This window comes from Vombatus ursinus, unplaced genomic scaffold (assembly GCF_900497805.2).
Source record: "Vombatus ursinus unplaced genomic scaffold, bare-nosed wombat genome assembly UNPS02006874.1, whole genome shotgun sequence".
NCBI classification, from domain to species: Eukaryota; Metazoa; Chordata; class Mammalia; order Diprotodontia; family Vombatidae; genus Vombatus; species Vombatus ursinus.
Window position 1 is genome coordinate 3608168 of NW_020946652.1, and position 18913 is coordinate 3627080.

Genomic DNA, 18913 nt, shown 5'->3' on the forward strand with positions numbered 1-18913 from the left:
CTTGTTCCCATAATATTACTTCCATTTCTTCCTCTACTGATTTTTTCACAAACTTTTTTTCAATCTTGCCCACTCTATTTCATGAATTTCTTCACATGAGCATATCCCTTTAACATGCAAGTTTAATGCATCACTTCTTGCAAGTCCCAGTGATTACATGTGACACCAAACTTAACTCTTCCCATTGCTTTCTCTTGTACATCATGTTTCTCACCCATAATTTGTGTTCTTTGTTTAGTCATTTCAAGACATGAGTCTTGGTGCTTGTTCATTTTACTTTATGTCACATCCTGTGAATTACAAAACAGAATCAGAATAATAAAATTAAAGTATTTCAAAATTGGAAGCTAACTTAGTGGATGGATATTCCAATTCATATCTTTATGAGAATCCCTACTATAATATAAGAAAGTTGTCTTCCAATACTTATTCAAAGATCTTCAAGGAGGAGGGACTTCCTATTTCACAAGGCCATTCTTTCCATTTTGGTATTATTTGAATTGTTGAGAGCTTATTTTTTTTCCTATCAAGTCTAAATATGCTTCTTTACAACATCTAATGATTCTTTTGAATGGCATCTGATATGTCTTACATAACACAGCTTCTTGAGTTCTTGAAATCAGCTATTTTCTGCTAAGTTAGTCTTCTTTTCTCTTCAGTTTTAATATCCCCGGTCCCTTCGCCAAATGCACACACAGCTTGGATTCTAGGCTCTTCATCATTCCCATTGTTCTTTCGATTTTATCTGGTTTACTTTACTTTCTAAAACGGACTGCCCAGAACTACACACCATATTTCAAATACGGTCTAACCTAGAGCAGAATATCCTTCTCCCTGGAAGCTTTGCTTTTCTGAATCAAGACTAAATTAGCACCCATTTTTTGGCACCCATATCCTACCATTAGCCCCACTTGAATTCATACTTCATGAAACCCCAAGATCCTTTTTTTCTGGATATATAGACATCCTTACTTTTCTTCCCTCATCTTCTATATTCAATGTTATTAAAGAACACATGAGACTTTGAGTACATCCCTATGAAATATAACTTTATTGTAGTCTATCCAATTCTCTAGTCAATATCTTTTTTTTTAGATCCAGTTGTCATCCAGTATATAAGCTATCACTAGAATGTTTGTGTCCTCTTCAAATTCAACAAAGATGACATATATGACTTTATCCTAGTCATTGAAAATGATGTTTATCAGCCCAGGGCCAAGCACAAATCTTTAAGGCATTCCACTGGAGATTCCTTCAAACTGGCATAGAGCTAAGGATGACTAGTCTTTCTTTCAGTGTGGTCATTAAACCTTTTGAATCTGTCTAACTATGCTTTCTCTAGCCCACAACTTCCACAAGAATAGCACAAGATTCTTTAACAAATACTTTGCTAAAATCTAGATTCAATGTGACTATAATATTCCTTTCTTCTATCAGGTTAGAAGTCATAACCCAAAATAAAAGGAATGAGGTTTCCTGGAATGACCTGTTTATTTTATTTTATTTTATTTTATTTTTTGTTTAACATTCTTTTTTTTAATATTTTGTTTGAAAATTCTCTTCCACCTCCAGCCCCTGGCCCATTCATTGAGAAAGCAAGCAATATGATACCCATTATAATGTGAAGGTGTGCAAAACATATTTCTATATTATCAATGTTGCAAAAACAAAAAGCAATAAAAATAAAGTGAAATAATATGCTTAACACTACATCAGTTCTCTTTCTGGAAGTGGATTGAATTTATTATCACGAATCCTTTGGAATTATCATTGATCACTGTATATTGATCAACATAGCTAAGTCTTTCACAGTTGATCATCCTTACAATATTGCTGTTACTATGCACAATGTTCTCCTACTTCTGCTCACTTCACTTTGTGTCAGTTCATATAGGTCTTCTGAGGATTTTTTGAAACCATCCCCCTCATCATTTCTTATAGCACAATAGTATACCATCACAATCATATGCCACAATTTGTTCATCCACTACCTAATTGATGGGCATCCCCTCAATTTCCTATTCTTTGCAACCATGGAAAGAGTTGCTACAATTATTTTTTTGAAAATATAGATCCTTCCTCCTTTTCTTTGATCTCTTTGGTATACTAACCTAATAGTGGGATTTCTGGGTCAAAGGGTATGTATAATTTTATAGCCTTTTGAGTATAGTTCCAAATTGACCACACTCACATACTTCAAACCAGAATGTTTGGACTAGTTCACAAATAGTTTACATTACTATACTTATTTTTCCATGCCCCCTCTAGCACTTGTCATTTTCATTTTCTTTCATGTTAGCCAATCAGATCGATTGATAGATATGCAGACAGATATGAGGTGGCATCTCAGAACTCCCAGTTGTTTTAATTTGAATAACTCAAGTTATTAGAGATTTGGAGCATTTTTTTTCATGTAACTATTGGTGATTTTGATGTCTTTTTCTTCTGAAAACCACCTGTTCATATTTTTGTTGTTGTTGTTGTTCAATCATGCCTGACTCTTTGAAACCCCATAGACAGTACTTTTCACGGGATTTTCTTGGCAAAGATATTGGAATGGTTGGCCATTTCCTTCTCCAATGGATTAAAACAAATAGAGATTAAGTGACTTGCCCAGCGTCACAGAGCTAGTAAGTGTTTGGGGCCAGGTTTGAGCTCAGGTCTTCCTGACTCCAGGTCTAGAATTTTATCCACTGAGCCGTCTAGCTACCCCTCTTATCCTTTGACCATTTATCAATTGGAGAATGACTCCTTTTTTAAATACATTGGCACAGTAGCCTATATATTTGAGAAATGAGGTCATCATCCCAGAAACTTGCTGTAAATTTTTTCCCCTAGTTTCTTGCTTTCCTTCTAGTTTTGCCTACATTTAGTTTTATTTGTGGAAAAGTTTTTTTTTTAATCTCATGTAAATAAATATCCATTTTACCACCTGTGATCCTCTATATCTCTTGTTTGGTCATAAACTTTTCCCTTATCCATAGATCTTGCAGGTAATTTTTTTTCCATTCTGTCCTAATTTGCTTATTACATTATTGTCTAAATCATATACCCACTTTGACTTTATTTTGGTATGTAGTGAAAGAACTGTTCTTGATGAGGGTATGTTGGTCTTTCTGATTGATAGTTGCTTCTTTTCTTAGATAGATGCTAGCCATCTCTTTAATACTGCATTCTGTAATTTTCTCAGGAATCAAGGTCAATCTCACTCACCTATGGTTGGCAGTTTTGTTCTCTTCCCTTTTCAGAAAATCCCAACATTTATCCTTCTCCAGTCTTATGCTATCTCTTTTTCTTTGCAGTCTTTCAAATATCACCAGTCGTATCTCAGCAATTAGAGTACATACCTTTATTGACACTTTTGTTCAGTATCAAAGCATGAAGTTTATCTGGCCCAAGTAACTTGAATTCATTAAGGCCACCAAAATGCTCTTTCATTATCTCCTTGCATGCATTTCTTATCAGCTCCCTAGTACACTTTTGGTTTTGGTCCCTTCCCATCAAAATATCACTTTCCTTTGAAGAGAAGAGAAGCAGCAAAAGAATGAACAACTTCTAATTTATTATCCCATACCCCCCGTGGCAGCAAGTCGATCCCACATTTTATTATCCTTTTTTAGGCAATACAGAGAAACACACACATGGTGTTTTCCTTGGCTTTCCTCACTCAAGTCACCCCTGACTTTTATCACTTTTTCCTTAGAAGGCAGCAAGTTGGCAAAGGAGGTAGAATATTGGAATTAGAGTTGGTCAAGATGACCTGGTTTGAATTCTGTCTCAGATACTTGCTGGCTGTGTGACTTTGGGCAAGTCATTTAACCTCTCTCTGTCCACTTCAATTCCCTCACCTGTAAAATAGGGGTAAGAATAGTATCTACTTCCCAGTGTTCTTGTTAGGATCAAATGAGATAATATTTGTAAAATGCTTTGCAGACCTCAAAACCCTGTGTAAATTCTATCTCTTTGTAGTAGTATTAATATGGTAAGTACCATGTCCTGTGTTAACATTAATCCTCTATTAGCTGTTCTTTGGTCCTCATCTATCTATAATTTTCTATTTTAATCACTTTTACAAGTCACACTGAACTGTCCTTGTTCCTGTGCATCCACCTTGATCGCTTCCAGACCCCTTCCATTTGGCCTCCTCACCAGAGTGGATTTCCTTTGAGTCTTCAGAATTGCATACCAGAAAGTTTCCCTGTCCTTCTTAGACTCACTTCTGCTGAGGAATTCTTAACCTTAGGATCTTATTTCTCCTTCATCTGAACCCTCTGAAAGCTGTTCCAATCACAATATGGATTGTTCTGTATCTGTGCTCCTTCTGCACTGCGAACATTAATAGGGAGAGACTATCAGTCTCCCTAAGATCCCCATCCCTGTCAATGTTTTTTTTTTTTTTAATGAGACATATAGGCCGGTCCCTTTGTCGGTTCTTCTAACAAATATTTCAATCAGTCAAGAAGTTCTTAGGTCTTCTCCTATTGAAGGAGGAAAGAGAATAAACATTTATATAGCACTTACTATGTGCCAGGTGTGCCAAGTGCTTTACAAATATTATCTCACCTGATTCTCAGAGCAATTCTGGAAAGTATTTTCCCCATTTTACAGTTGAAGGAACTGAAACAAAAAGGTTAACTAACCTGTCCAGGGTCATAAAGCTAGTAAGTATCTCAGGCCAGATGAGAACTCAGGTCTTACTGACTCCTGGTCTAACAATCTATCCACTGTGCCAGTAATTGCTGAGGGAGAGAGAGAGTGAGAAAGAGAGAGACAGACAGACAGACAGACAGACAGACAGAGAGACAGAGAGACAGAGAGAGACAGAGAGAGAGAAACAGACAGACAGAGAGACAGAGAGAGAGAGATCCAGAAGATGAGTGAATAAATTCCCCCATAACTGCTATATAAAATACTGTGCCAAGCTCATGATATTTCCCAAATTCCCCCAACTAACTTTATGGATATTTACATCTTTTATTTTCTTGTTCTTATGTTGTTGCTTGTCTCTATTGTAAATTCTCAGTGGATATTTGAAGATTATTTCTCCCCTTCCCTGTCCTTTTTTTTTTAACTTAAATATCTTTTGATTTGATTTGTAAGGCACCAAACAAATATATTCCTGTGAGCCTCCTTCCAGGCTAAGAGCCACTCCTTCCCATGTTTTTAACTATGGTTCACAAATCCAAACACCATTTTCAGATACCAGACAATTTAATACATATTGATTAAATACCAACTATAAATAAGCAAGCCAGTGTAATAGAGATTCAAAGATTACCCTCATTTTAGAAATGTAAGAACTAAAATTTCCTGAATTTTCACAAAATTTCTTTTTAAGAATAAAAGGAAATTATACACAATATAAAGACATAAATGGAATTTTCAAAGTTTATGCTCATACAAATGTATGAAGAATTGGAGATTGTTTTTCAATGTAATGAACTGTGTCTTGGAAATTCCTCCACTAAAGCAGATTACAAAGCTTCATAGGTTGGTTGGGAAGTCTTAGAGAATCTACCTGAGTCCCAGAGAGCTATAATAATTGACCTCTCCCCTGCCCAAGCACCTGAAGCACATAAAGACTTTTCCTGGTGGAATGGGCAGATGAGAATAATTTATCTCAACAGCCGTGAAGGTGTCTGAAGAAGGTTCTGTGGAGTGCTCAGAGCTTGATCAGGCATGGAAGACACCAAGGTCACCCACTGCATCTGGAACTATCACTACTCATCCTGACTTTTGTTTTGACATTGGACTTTAATGACCTTGAAAGAGAGAGTGAGGCTGAAGACTTTGCACAGCTTGGCCTCACTTAAATCCAATTCACACACACGTCAAGACATCATCCTTGACATCATCAGTCCTCTTCAAAAATGAAGCAAAAGCAACAATAATGGACACATTCTCCACAGCAGGGAAGTATCAGAAGGACAATTTGACCCCAGGTCTTCCTGAATCTCCCACTGTAACTCTGCCTCTTATTTAATCTAGAAAATCTTTCATTCCCAATCCACTCTCAGGCTGATGCTGAACACTCCTCAGATATCTTGGACTGATTTCTGTTATGCCCCTTGGCAAACATCCGCCTAGTAGCTACTTAGTCAATGTTGAGGGAATAAATGCTAGAATGAACTGACATTCAATCTGGTGGCCTGCTCAGGGAAGTTCTCCAGTCTTCAAGGAAATGAAGAGAAATGAACTTCGGTGACTTGTGGGATCCACTATTCCAGAAAACGACAACCACAACCACAACCACAACCACCACAGAAAGAACAATGACAACAACAACAAGAAGACGCATTTATAAGGCATTTCATGCTTTACAGAAAAAATGTGTTATAACAATCCTGTGAGGTAGTTGCCAGAGGAATCATAGAATTTCGGAATTGTAAGGGACTTCAAAGGCTTTTGGCCAAGGCTGTTCTGGTAAATGTCTAACAAGCAGCACTGTAAAACAATTCATGCAGCCCACTTTGAAGTTTAACCTGATCTACGTGAAAGTAGCATAGCTTTTAATTTTCATGCTGCACAGCACTAACATCACATTTTTGAATGGGTCAACAAAATCTACAAATAGCGAGCGTCTTTGAACTCCCCGAGTGACAGAACTTCAACGGCGTAGCCCCACGTAGCCTTTTCAGCACCCTGCAGGCTGAGTTTCCAGGACAGGCGGAAGGGAAGCCGAGAGCCCTGGATGCTGAGAGAATTACGAAAAGTCAGTTAAATCTATATTCAGAGTTTTCCATGATGTGAACTCAAGCTAGCAGAGTTTTGTGTCGCTAAAATCTAAATAAGGGTACACAATTAGGCTATGTTTTTATCTTGACTTCACAACTCCTGCCAATGACTCAAATTTCGGACTCATTGAGGCACATATTATGAAGTGCTTCGTGAGAGTGGAGCATTTGGCAGAGAGCTAATCCAGTTTGCTCTTGATTTGTTCTCCCTATCCAGATTGGGTTGAATGGTACAGCGCCCATTTTGGGGGGTTTGATTTTGAATGTTCTTTTACAGAAATTCAAGCAGCACTACTGTGGAAATTTGTCATCTGGTTTTGTTTTCTCTTCCAGCAAAATACATTTGCTAGACATGTATTGATACGATCCTTTCATTGATGGCATTTTCGAGGTTGTCTTTATGACCGGCAACATCAGACGATTTTAGATTTAAAGTCAAAAGAAACCTTAGAGGTTATTTGGTCTGATGACGTCATTTTATAGATGAAGAAATGAAGCTCGGGGGGACTAAGAGGCTTCCGAAGGTCACACAGGAAGTAAGAAGAAGATCTGGGATTTGAACTCAGGTTCTCTAATTCCAAACCTAGCACTTTTCCCACCAATCCATGCTGTATCTGTTTACCCAAAAGAAAGTGCCAGATACACCATAAGTATGAACTGCCTATATCTATATCTATATCTATATCTATATATTACATACATATATATATAGATAGATAGATAGATAGATATACACACATACACACCTGTCTACCATTGATCTGTCTACCATTTATCTGTCTGTCTGTTTGTCTGGCTAGCTAGCTAATCTTGTTGTCTTAAACCTACTAAAACCTCTCCAGATAGAAATTCTCTCCGTCAGCATGGTCTGGAAATCTGTAATTTATAACGTTAATGAATTTGGGGGGAGGGGCATGGACAGGTTTTGCTTTGCATATACACACATAAGGCATGTATATATATACATAGGTAAATATGCCTAGATGTGTGTATATATATATATACACCTTTGACATGTACGCATATATATATATACATGTACAAACACATCGTTGGTACATATATTTCATTACAACACGCCGTAGAGGCTACATGGCTACCCTAGGAGTAAGGAAGACTTGGGTTTGAGTCCTGCTTCTGACATGTACTAGATGCATGATCAGAAGACAATCCCTTAACTACTTGGTGCCCCTAGACAGTTTTCTAAAATTGCAAGTTACACACCAATTGCTAGACTGCCTCAGCAAAGGGAATGTCTCCACTGGACATTCCCTCCACTGAGGAAATCCTGTGGCATACTCTTGTTGATATGAACTTGAAAAGTCACTTGATGGAGCCACTGGACAATGGCAAGAGTATCAGTGATGGAGTCAGAGATTGTAAGTTCAAATCCTGTCTCTGAAATTTCATTCCCCAGTGACTTTGGGTAAATCACTTAACCTGAACCTCCTTTTTTTCATATATAAAATGAGAAGGTTGGAATGGCTTATCTCTGGGTTTTCTTCCAGCTCCAAATCCATGATCCTATGACCCCACCCCCAAATAAGAGCCATAAGGGAGCACTTAGGCCCTCTGCATTTATAGCCTGGATTTTATAGTTCTGTATTTATAGATTTGATAATGTCAGTCATCCCATTTTAGCGATGGGATGTCTGGAGAGCTACAGACTTCACTGACACAGCAAAGTAGCCACAACAGATGGCAAAAACACTTGCCATTTCCAGAGATAATCATTTTAATTTAGAGCAGCTAGAAAAATAATAATAAAGCCATGGTTGGGGGGGGGGTCTGATTATGAGCCTTAAAGCACATGTTTCATCCCCAAATTGTAATTCCAAAAGCCCCAGTGATTTATGGTTTAAACATGTCATGAGGTATTAAGTTTCTCTTGGGTGATTTGTAATAATCAGAGCCTGGTTAAAACCCCAAGAAGAGGTGATGAGTCTGAAGCTAAACATGATGCTTGGTCCCTTTCCTGTCATACTCCTTCCTTCACCAACAGCCAAAGCTTTAATTGTACCCAGTCACCTTGATCAAAGCAAGTGTGGCCAGGGAAAGGAAAGAGACAGAGAGAGTTAAAGAAAGAGAGGGGGTTGAAGGAGAGAGAGAGAGAGAGAGAGAGAGAGAGAGAGAGAGAGAGAGAGAGAGAGAGAGAGAGAGAGAGAGAGAGAGAGAGAGAGAGAGAGAGAGAGAGAGAGAGAGAGGCTTAGTTAAAGGATCAGTGGAAAATCTGTAGAAATGATGTAAGAGAAAGCAAAGGCAGGGATTGGAGTAAGGAGTGTAAGGCTGAAACTATAAAAACTCTGAAAAAAAGCTCAGCATCAGGGCAAAGTTAGGGAGAAAGAGCATAGCAACGTCTCTTTCAGATTTGGATCTCTTGAATTTTGAACAAGGTAAGCAAAATAATGACATGGAGAAATCCTTTAAGAAAAATTCTAATCTGCTATTTTCACAGATTCTTTGATGTTTCATTTATTTGTCACTTTTACTAAATTTAAAGTAACCCTACTGCTAGCAGACCATGAAAACTAGATTTCCACTATATATACAATGAGCTGGGATTTGAAAGGCTGTTTCTGTAGTGTATATTTAGGGCACAAACTAATTGGATGGATTTTGGCTTTTCATAAATTTCACAAAAACCTCAATACTTTTCCCCTATTACAAAAAAAAAAAAGATTGAAAACTGTTTATGTTCCTGGTTCAAACTGCTTGTTGCTGTTGTTGTAAAAAATATGTTTAGTGTGTTGCTTGATGTTTATAATCCTTAAGATAAAAAAAAACACATGAATTTATTAGCTTGAAAAACTTGTTGCAAAGTGGTTTTCCCTTTATGTTTTGTTCACCTAATCCATAGAAAAGAAATGTGACTTAATTAAATAAATAAAATATTAATTAATTAAAAAATAATTCAGCTATGTTAAACTTTAGAAATGTACTATGAAACTTGAAACTAATAATATATATATACTATGTATATATACAATATATAATAATATATTTATACAATATATATATGTTTGAGATCTAAGCTTTAGGCTTTGTTCTTTGATGATAGTAAGGGATTAGTTTTACTAGCACTTTAAATTGACATTTTGGTTTCCTTTAGAAGTAAGTATAAAAATTTAAACAAATTTTTTGTTTTGTTTTTTGGGTTTACATACATACATACATACATACATATACATATATATATATGTATATGTATATGCTTATCTCACCATGTTGCCAATACTAGAAACATTATTGATTATTGCTGGGACAGAGAATGACTCTGACTTCAGGTTTGGTGGCATTTATAACCCGGAATTGTAGACCCAACCACTCCCCCCCCCAAAAAAAAACCTTTCACAGGTGATAAAGTTTTCTTTGTTCCTTTAGAGCTGATGGGACAGCACCTGACAGTCCATGAAAGACTATTATCTTCTTTTCAGAACTACTCTCCAGGACCCTGCTAGGCTTGCTAACAGAAGGCTCCTGTGGCCAGATAGTCATCCAAGTGACCTTTATGTATACTGATGGCCACCTGAGGTCCTCTCTTCCAGCAGCCTTCTCACACCCTTTTACTTTGTTCTAGGTCTTCTGATGTACATTTTTCAAATATCATAGATACTTTCATCCTTTCTGTAAAGACAATATTGCACCTTAGCACATTCATTTGTTCTCTCCTTTTCTAAGCATGTGTAAGTGTGTATGTATGCATATGTATTACATAAAACACATATGTGCAGATTGTATATTCACATACACTGTTGACATGAAAGGATGTAAATGGGTGTATGCATATGTGTGGGCACATCCATCTAAATCTATTCACATTTACATTTGCATTATTGCAGATACTTCTTATTTTCTATATCCAAGCTCTGGTAGAGAAGTAACAATCCATTAATAAGTGATGGTGCCTGGGACCCAGGTTCATCAGCTGATCCACTGTGTTTTGGAGGCTCGTTTGAGGAAACATTGTTAACAGATTTTGAGACATAGGGCTGGGTCAGAAGAGCCACTCCTGATCCTTACTTTGCAATGGATTGTTTCATGACATCATGCAAATGACCCATGATGTTTCATTTTAGATCTATAAAGTGGGCTGGGGGTGCTCACTGAAGGTCCTCATTCAACCTGGAATTTCTGTGATGGGAAAGAATTGATGTAACATTATGAAAGAGGCAGCAACAGAGCAGATAAAGGGTTAGGCTTGGAGTCAGGAGGACCTGGGCTCAAATCCTCCTTCTGAAATTGCTGTAGACCATGGGTGAGTCACATAACCTCTCAATTCCCCTGGTAGTTTTTTAAGACTTCAATTGCAGACAGGTATTCAATCTGCACTAGTAGAAGGAGTTTCCACTTCTTGAGTTCCCTGCACCAGTGAAATTACAGGTCCAGACCACGTACATAAGTAAGCGCATCTGATAAGAATGCACATGAGATTGACAGCATCTAGGCTGGAGTAAAGCTCATCTTGTTTTTAGATGTTTATTAGTATCCTAGAGAGATTGTCATATGATGCATGCAAGGACTTTTTTTTTTCATTTCTTCCTTTGTGTTTTGAGTTGTTTTCTAAATATCTGAGGGGTTGGCAATTTCCTAGGAATATTCTGACTTAAGCGTCCAGGAGGGTTAAACTTTTCACTGCCTCAGTATTCTGATCTACAATTAATGAGAGCAGTCCTCCAAACTCAGACCATCAGCATCTGAAATCCTTGTAGGACAAAGCCTTTCCGAGCCTGTCTTTTTTTTGTGCCTGGTGTTGTCTTCTGTCCCTCTGCCATAGCTCCAAATCTGGCACCAGGAACCACTGAGCATTGGGGATTCACAACTTTAGAGGCAAGGGAAGAGAATTAAACTTTTGTTTAAAATTTTGAAAAGAAAACACATTGAAGTAATTAGAGATATTTTGAACAGCTGGCACAATGAGATGACCAGTGTAGAAGTGATTGAGAAGCTGAGAGTTTGCTGGCAATAGACGGTAACGTAATCAAACGTTTGCTCTCCACAATGCATACCAGGGTGATTTTAGCCCCATCATTTATTCTGCCCTCTTCTGCTACATATACAATTAACTCTTCATGATTGGCCAAGCCAGTTTTTTCTGGGTGTAGATGATCTGGTGGCAGCTGGATCAATCTTGCTCTCCATTCAGTGGGTTTTCTTTCACACTTTCTCAGTTGACTTGCTCTGAATATGCCAGGCAGCCTAGCAGAACCTCGAAGGGCAATCTACATTCTGTGGCAACCTCATTCAGTAACTCAAGCAATTTGCCCCCCCTTTCGGCCACAAGAAAATGCTTTTTAAGCAAAACTATTTATTTTCCTTCCTCCCTCCCACCCAAGGAAAGTATAACCCAAACAAGAATGTTTAAGTAGATGAAGCAACCCTGCTCAGGGAGATTTTGCCTGAGCCTGGGAAGTGATACTGCCCACCCCATCACAGCGTAGGGAGCAGAGAATAATTGAGCAGGAGAACACACCCCAGAAGCTGTCCAACAGCATTTCATAGAATCACAGTTATTCATTTTGGCATTTTCTTTATCTTCAGCCCTTCAGAGGCACCTGGACTGAAAAGTGATTAATAAGTAGGTATCCCAAATAGAGTTCAACCTTCACGCTGCCTTAAATCTCCCCTCTTCTCCTTCCTTCTCACCATGAATATGAACTGAGAATAGATCAGAGGTAGACAAACCCAAGTTAGAGAACTGAGATCTGGGCTGGCTCCTTCACCAAATTCCTCAGACAAATCATTTGATTATTCTGTGTCTCCCTTTCCTCATCTGGAAAATGGGAATATCATTTTTTCTGTCATTCCTGCCACACAGGGTTGTTGTAAGATCAAATGAGATATTGAATGTGAAAGTGATTTGAAATGCATTATTCAGGCTTTTCCAAATGTCTTTGTAGTTTTAAGCTATTATAGCTAAATGGGTGTGTATGTGTGTATGGCATGTGTGAGCATGTACATGTGTGTGCATGTGTGTAGCTGCATGTGTCTTGCACACATGTAATGGAACCTGTAATTTTGTTAGTGAAGGGAAATCCTTGTGTGTGAACTCTTGCCACTGATTCAGATCAACTACTAATTTGTAACTCACTTGAAGTACGGGGAGTAGCCTGCCTTGCCTGTAACTGAACAGCTGGTCCATGTCAGAGGCTGAATTTAAAGCCAACTCTTCCTAATTCCAATACAAGCCCCCAAGCTGCAGAGTTTGTATTTATTCCGAATCAATTGTCTTGAATTTACCTTTGGATATCTGAGACATGTTTGCTGGTATATTTTTTCATCACTACTTTTCCTAGTCTTCTATGCATATTTTTCAGAGCTCTATGGTACAAACCATATTTCCTGGTTTAATCCAATCCACACTGGTCAAGGACCTTCCTCTTTTGTCAACAGGGTAAGATAGGGAAGACAAGTGGGTCTTTTGTTAACACCATAGAACATTATCTGGAGGTTTCTAATCATTGGACCAATGGGAATCTTGCTTTCTTTTTAGGAATATGTTCTATAAATAATCTCCACTAGATTTGTCCTTGTGTCGGTGTATATCCAGCTCACCAGAGAAGAAGCTCACGTAGAAATCGACTCCACTAGCCTAGGCATTGAAGTTTCTTTTTGCTCCCCTAATGGTCATGACCATCAAATAGAAAAGTATCCTCATCAGAGCAAGATAAAAATCATGCCATGCCACCAGCATGAGGCTCTGTGCCATGAGATGCCATTATAATTATGATGGACCTCAAAGGAGGACCCCCTGGTACTTCTGGAAACCACCAAGTACCTTTGGATGCCAAGACCAAGCCATAGCAAGGAAAATTCTGGGCTGCTCTGGTGACTGCTGTGTTTCTTGTTCTGTCCTGTTGGGTCTTACCTTCATTCCAGTGTGATTCACTTTAAATCCCAAAGGTTGGTGACTACCAACTCCCTTTTCCTGGAAGCTGATTGACAGTGATGAAGAAGAAAATGCCAAAAGACCAAACAGTTGCACGGTTAATAGATACGTGGTCATGGTAATGGTTTCCCAAGTTGTCTACTTAATACGGTTTCTGAAAAAGAGAGGGGAAATGCTACAAATAGAATAAATGGCATAACAAAGGTGAAATTAAGTATTTTTGATTATTTCAATTTGGTACAGGAAGGGAACCTTTTTTAATGTATGAGGAAATCCTATCTTAAAAAGAGCAAGATAAGAAAGCCCAAACCTAGGAAACACCACATTCCTAATGGCTATTCACACACAGAGAGGACATATGGCTTCAAATAGAGTCCTTTTCAATGATGAGATGTCTTAGAGACTTTTAGCCCCAAAGCATGAGACATTAGCCAGAGATGTGGCCCAGGAGTTTTAATTTAATCAATGAGAACATTCAGTTTCCTAAATTATACCATATTGTAGTCTCTTATAAAGAAATGGATTGAGTTAGAATACTCATTTTGATAGAATACTTATTTTACAGTTCCTACAGATACTGAGATTAGAATCCAAACACAACACTTTCCACTTTCCTCATTCAACTTTGTAAGCAGTGTGCATAAGTAACATTGTCTACTGGCCCCCAATGCCTCAATGCCAGGCATTTTCTAGTTCTTCCCTCCTCCCTGGTTCTCTGTCCTCCTTCACTGGTTCATTCTAGATAAATCCTCAATGGTACTGGAGTTCAAGGGATCAGAGAACTAGAACTGGAAGTGCTCTCAGAAGACAACTAATTTAACTTCCTTATTTTACAAATGATCACAGACCTAAAGGATCTCCTAAGTTATCTATTCCAACTGCCTTATTTTACAGATAAGGAAACTGTGACGGAGAAGATAGAGCGATTTGCCCAAGATGACACATGTGAAAAGCATCAGAGATGAGATTTGAACTCAGGTCCTTAGACTCTTTGTTCATTTTGCCACAGTGTCTATTGACAAGACCTTTCCCAATTTAAAAGATGAATTGGTCATATAGTATAACTGACAAATAGAGATAGCCCATGTGCACCATTGTTATCCTTAGGATGCCAAGAGTATATAAAAAAGAACCTCAAGAACTTTAGGTGATCCTCCTGTATTAAAAACATAGGAAGACATGGGCAAGATTTGCACAGGACAGATAGACAGGGATGGACTGCAATCTGAAATGAGGAAGGGAATGTCTACCCACCTGGCCTAAATCACAGATATATTGCTATTCTGGGGAATGGGATGGCAAACTCATTGGCTTTTTAGGCCTCAGTCCTTGCTTTTTAATGCATCCACACCATCATCATTAGTCCATTAGGGCTATAGGATGATTCTGGGCATTCATAAAGAAGCTGGAAGGAAGGAGATGGAGGAGCCAAAGAGTTTAAAAGCAGCTCACAATGTGGTAGCTGTCCTCAGCTGGCTTGCTCTCACACAAACAATGACCATAGCATTCTATTTGGTTTGTTTACATGGGATGATTTTCTTCCCCAAAACATAAAACTGTGGTGGCTTGAGGCTGAGAAAACAATAATTGTTATCCGGGAGCTTCATCAACAGACAAACAGGAAATTCTTCAGGCATTTATCGTCTAGATACTTCTTGAATGAAATGATTTCGATTTTAGATATCCATTCATTCACTAAATTAGGATTGTTGAGAATTAAGTAGACATGCAAAATCCCATGTCCCATGGTTTTCCATCCCTGGGTATCTATGAATAGTGTTCATGTCCAAAACCTAGTTCTGTTACAGCCTTATGTTGGAAATCAGCTCTGTGGTCTGTGGACATTCCAGGAAAAAGATATCGGTATTGATTTTTCCTATATGGGTTAAGAAGGAAAATACCTTTTAAAAATATTTCTTTTGAGTGGCTTAGAATCTAAGGTGTGTCATTTCAGCCCTGACACATTTTGAGCTGGAGCAGAAATGTGCCTGAATCTAAAGCTAGGAGTTTTCTCTGAAATAATCAGGATGGAACATTAGTTTGAAAAACCCAAGGTGAGGGAGATACACCTTTAATGAAACTATAATGGGAAGTGAGTTTGGCCCACTGTGAAGCTTCATCCCATTTGACACATCATGACAAACCTTGTAGTATGTTCCTGTTTCTTCCTAGAGGGATAATAGCATCCAGAATTGAAAGAAAAATATTCTTGATATGGCAGGACTAAGGCAGAGCACAGAGTGACTGTATTTATTGAAATGTATACATGTTTTCTCTACCAGTAGAATGGTGATTCTGCTTATTATTGGAAGTTCTTCTGCTCTTCATTGAGCCCAAGACCACATTAGTTTTTTTTTGCTTCTAGCTCATGTTCATTATTCACACTAAGCTTGCATTCACCTAGCTCTACCTCCCACCCTTATCTCTTTATTTATCAAACTGCAGCCTAGCTCTGTCTCCTCCTTCCTGTTCTTATGATACTGATTTTTTGAGCCCACATTGAACATTTACATTTAATGTTTTTACAATTCTTCTCATTAGATCCAGCCCAATATTCAAGGCAGTCAAGACCTTTTGGATCCTGACCCTGTCTTCTAGTTCTCAGTCTTCCATCTCTCCCAGTTTTTGGTCATATGCATATTTGATGTGTGTGCCACATGTCCCTTTATCCAAGTTATTGATAAAATTATTAAACAGCAAAGAACCAAATAAAGATCCCTGGGGCATTTCCAAAGAGACTTCCAACCAAGTTTCCATTAACCTTTGACCACTGCTTTTTTTTTTATTTCTGCCATTTAACTAATTCTAAATCTTTGAAATTGTATTATTACTTCTCCTTCTCTACTAGAATAATGTATACTATTTTATGAAAGGCCCCACTAAAATGTAAGTAAATTCTTTCTGAGAATTTCCCAGATAAACTGGTTAGCCACCTTGTCAAAAAAGAGTAATAATACATTGTTCTTCATATACGATTGTGAGAGATTGAACGTAATTGGCTATCTGGATAGATTAAGGGACCCCAAAAGAGGAGACAAATGCCACAACTGGCCTTGTCCTATTTCTCAAGGTTTCTTTAAGCTGCTGGCATTGACTGACTTCATGTTGGCAATACTACCTCCAAATCCATTGCTGCAGATGTAATCAGGATCTTATTCCTATCAACATTAGATCATTCCTGTTATGAGCAATATGGTCTGATAAATAAAACCAGAGATTGGGGAGATTCTACCCCTATGATGACTTCCCTTTCCTTCCACACTGAGGTGCAAAATAGCAAGTGAAAAGGGTTTGATACCAAATAATTGCTAGTTCTTTGAATGGAGGAGAAAATAGCATAAAGAGCTCTGGGGTTGAAGTCAGAAGACCTGAGTTCCAATTCCGCCTACAGCATGAACCAGTCTATGACCAGGGGTTGTGCTAGTAGTTGTCGTAGTAGCAGTAGCAATACTAGTGGTAGTGGGAGCAGTGGTAGTTGCAGTCAGTCAGTTGTGGTCTACTTTATTTAGAATAATCTCCTATATTTTAAATTCCTCTGACAGTTAAATTTCTGTGAAAAATGTAAACATAATAAAACATAGGAAGGCATATTTTTCAAATTTGATTTAAGAATGCTTTATTTCACGACCATTGTTGACAAGATACTATACTTAGCCCTGAGGGAAGAGAGACTAAAATGGAAGAAGGCATCTTCTCAAGGATCCAACATTCTACTGGTGGAGAAACCCTGTAGACATTTCAGTAAATACAAACTAAATACAAATTAATGCAAGAGAGAAGGTGTTAATTACTGGTATAGGGAATCAGATATGACTTCAATAAGTAAAGGCACATCAGCTATGGTGCAAAAGAAGCCAGGAAGACACATTAGGGAATAAAGGATCGTTTGGGCAAAGACATAGAGGTGGGGCTGAAATGGCAGGTAACAGCTTGGAGTTCAATCATCGACAAAGCTTCTATAAAGGGAATAATAGAAAAAATGCTCAGAAATATGGGTGAGACCTAGATCGGTTAGAGTTTTAAATGTCTTGTTTAAAAGATACATAGTCTCTTAGACACAGGGGAAACTGCTGAAGGTTTTTGAGGAAGGACTGACATGTTCAGCCTTGTGTCTACAGAAGATGACTTTGGCAACTACGTGGCACATGCCTTGGAGAACATAGAAATTGCAAGCAGCGAGGTTGAGTAGGAAGGCTTTTACTGCAGCCCAAGAATGAGATGAAGATGAAGGAATCAGTAATAGTCCTAATAGTGAAATCAGAAATATTCCATTCTGCAGATGGAGTCCAAAGGCTGCAAGAGAAAAGAAAATGTTATATTAGTTTGAATAAAGGCTCTATTTTCTTCCCCAGATCTGGTTTGTATAAACTCTAGATGTGGCTTATAATTAGTGTTATTTTTTTTAGTGCATATATCCATATATATCTCCTTGCATAGATATCTCATTTAGGGGTGTGGTCAATATTTAAAGGTAGCCTATATTTGGACAAATCCCATGTATTTTTAAATTTTATGGCATTTTACTGCCAGAGAGTCTTAAAGTATATTACAAACATTGCTTAAAATAGCCATGTGAATTAAATGTTCTTACTCCCACAGAAACAATTTCATTCATATTTTCACCATCCTGTGAGGGAGGTTGGCATCTGTAGTTCCATTTTTAAGTGTCCATAGGTTTTGTGACTTGACTATGATTATATCGGAAGTGAAAGAAAAAGACTGGAGTGTGGGTGTCCTCCAGTCCAGTGTTGAATCTATTGGTCAATATATGTTTTTAACAGAGGTAGGTGGAAAAAAAGAGGGTCAGCTACGGCGTATCCACATACACCTTTTAAAGAGTATGCTTTGGTTGAAATAAGTAGCATTAATTTTTCCTCATAAAATTAGTCACCTATTATATAAAATCATTAATCTTTTCATTGTTTCAGCTCAGTTTAGGCACCATGTTGTTCAGTTGGTACAGGGCTTTCCATGTACAGGGTGCTCAAGTTAACTACTAATTGGCAACACATAGTATAGGATTCATCTTCTATCTAAAAAGAAGCGAGGATAGCAACAGCTAGTGAAAGTCACAAAGCAAATCTTTACTAATATTTATAAACATTCTTAACAATTTGAGTCATCCCAAAGGGAAATGACATCTCTTATGAGGTCATAGATTTCCCTTCCCTGGAGATCTCAAGTCAGATTCTGGAGGACATCTTTGTTAATAATTTGCTTATTACACTTTTGTAATGAACACATAGGATTGACTTCCCTTCCAACTCAGAGATTCTGTGATTCTTTTTTTGGT

The 18913-nt window shown here is 37.9% G+C and overlaps 1 protein-coding gene across 3 annotated transcripts in view; it reads left to right on the plus strand.

Moving 5' to 3' along the window:
- The window catches only part of OSTN (osteocrin), an 81664-nt gene that overhangs the window by 41624 nt on the left and 21127 nt on the right, over positions 1-18913 (plus strand). For 2 of the 3 annotated variants that reach the window (XM_027848892.1, XM_027848894.1), the window contains exon 1: positions 9048-9127. The exons of the other annotated variant lie outside the window; for it this stretch is intronic. The gene's annotated coding sequence lies outside the window, so the exon portion shown is untranslated. Of the gene's footprint in view, positions 1-9047; positions 9128-18913 lie in introns of those variants that run through there. 3 annotated transcript variants of the gene reach the window in all.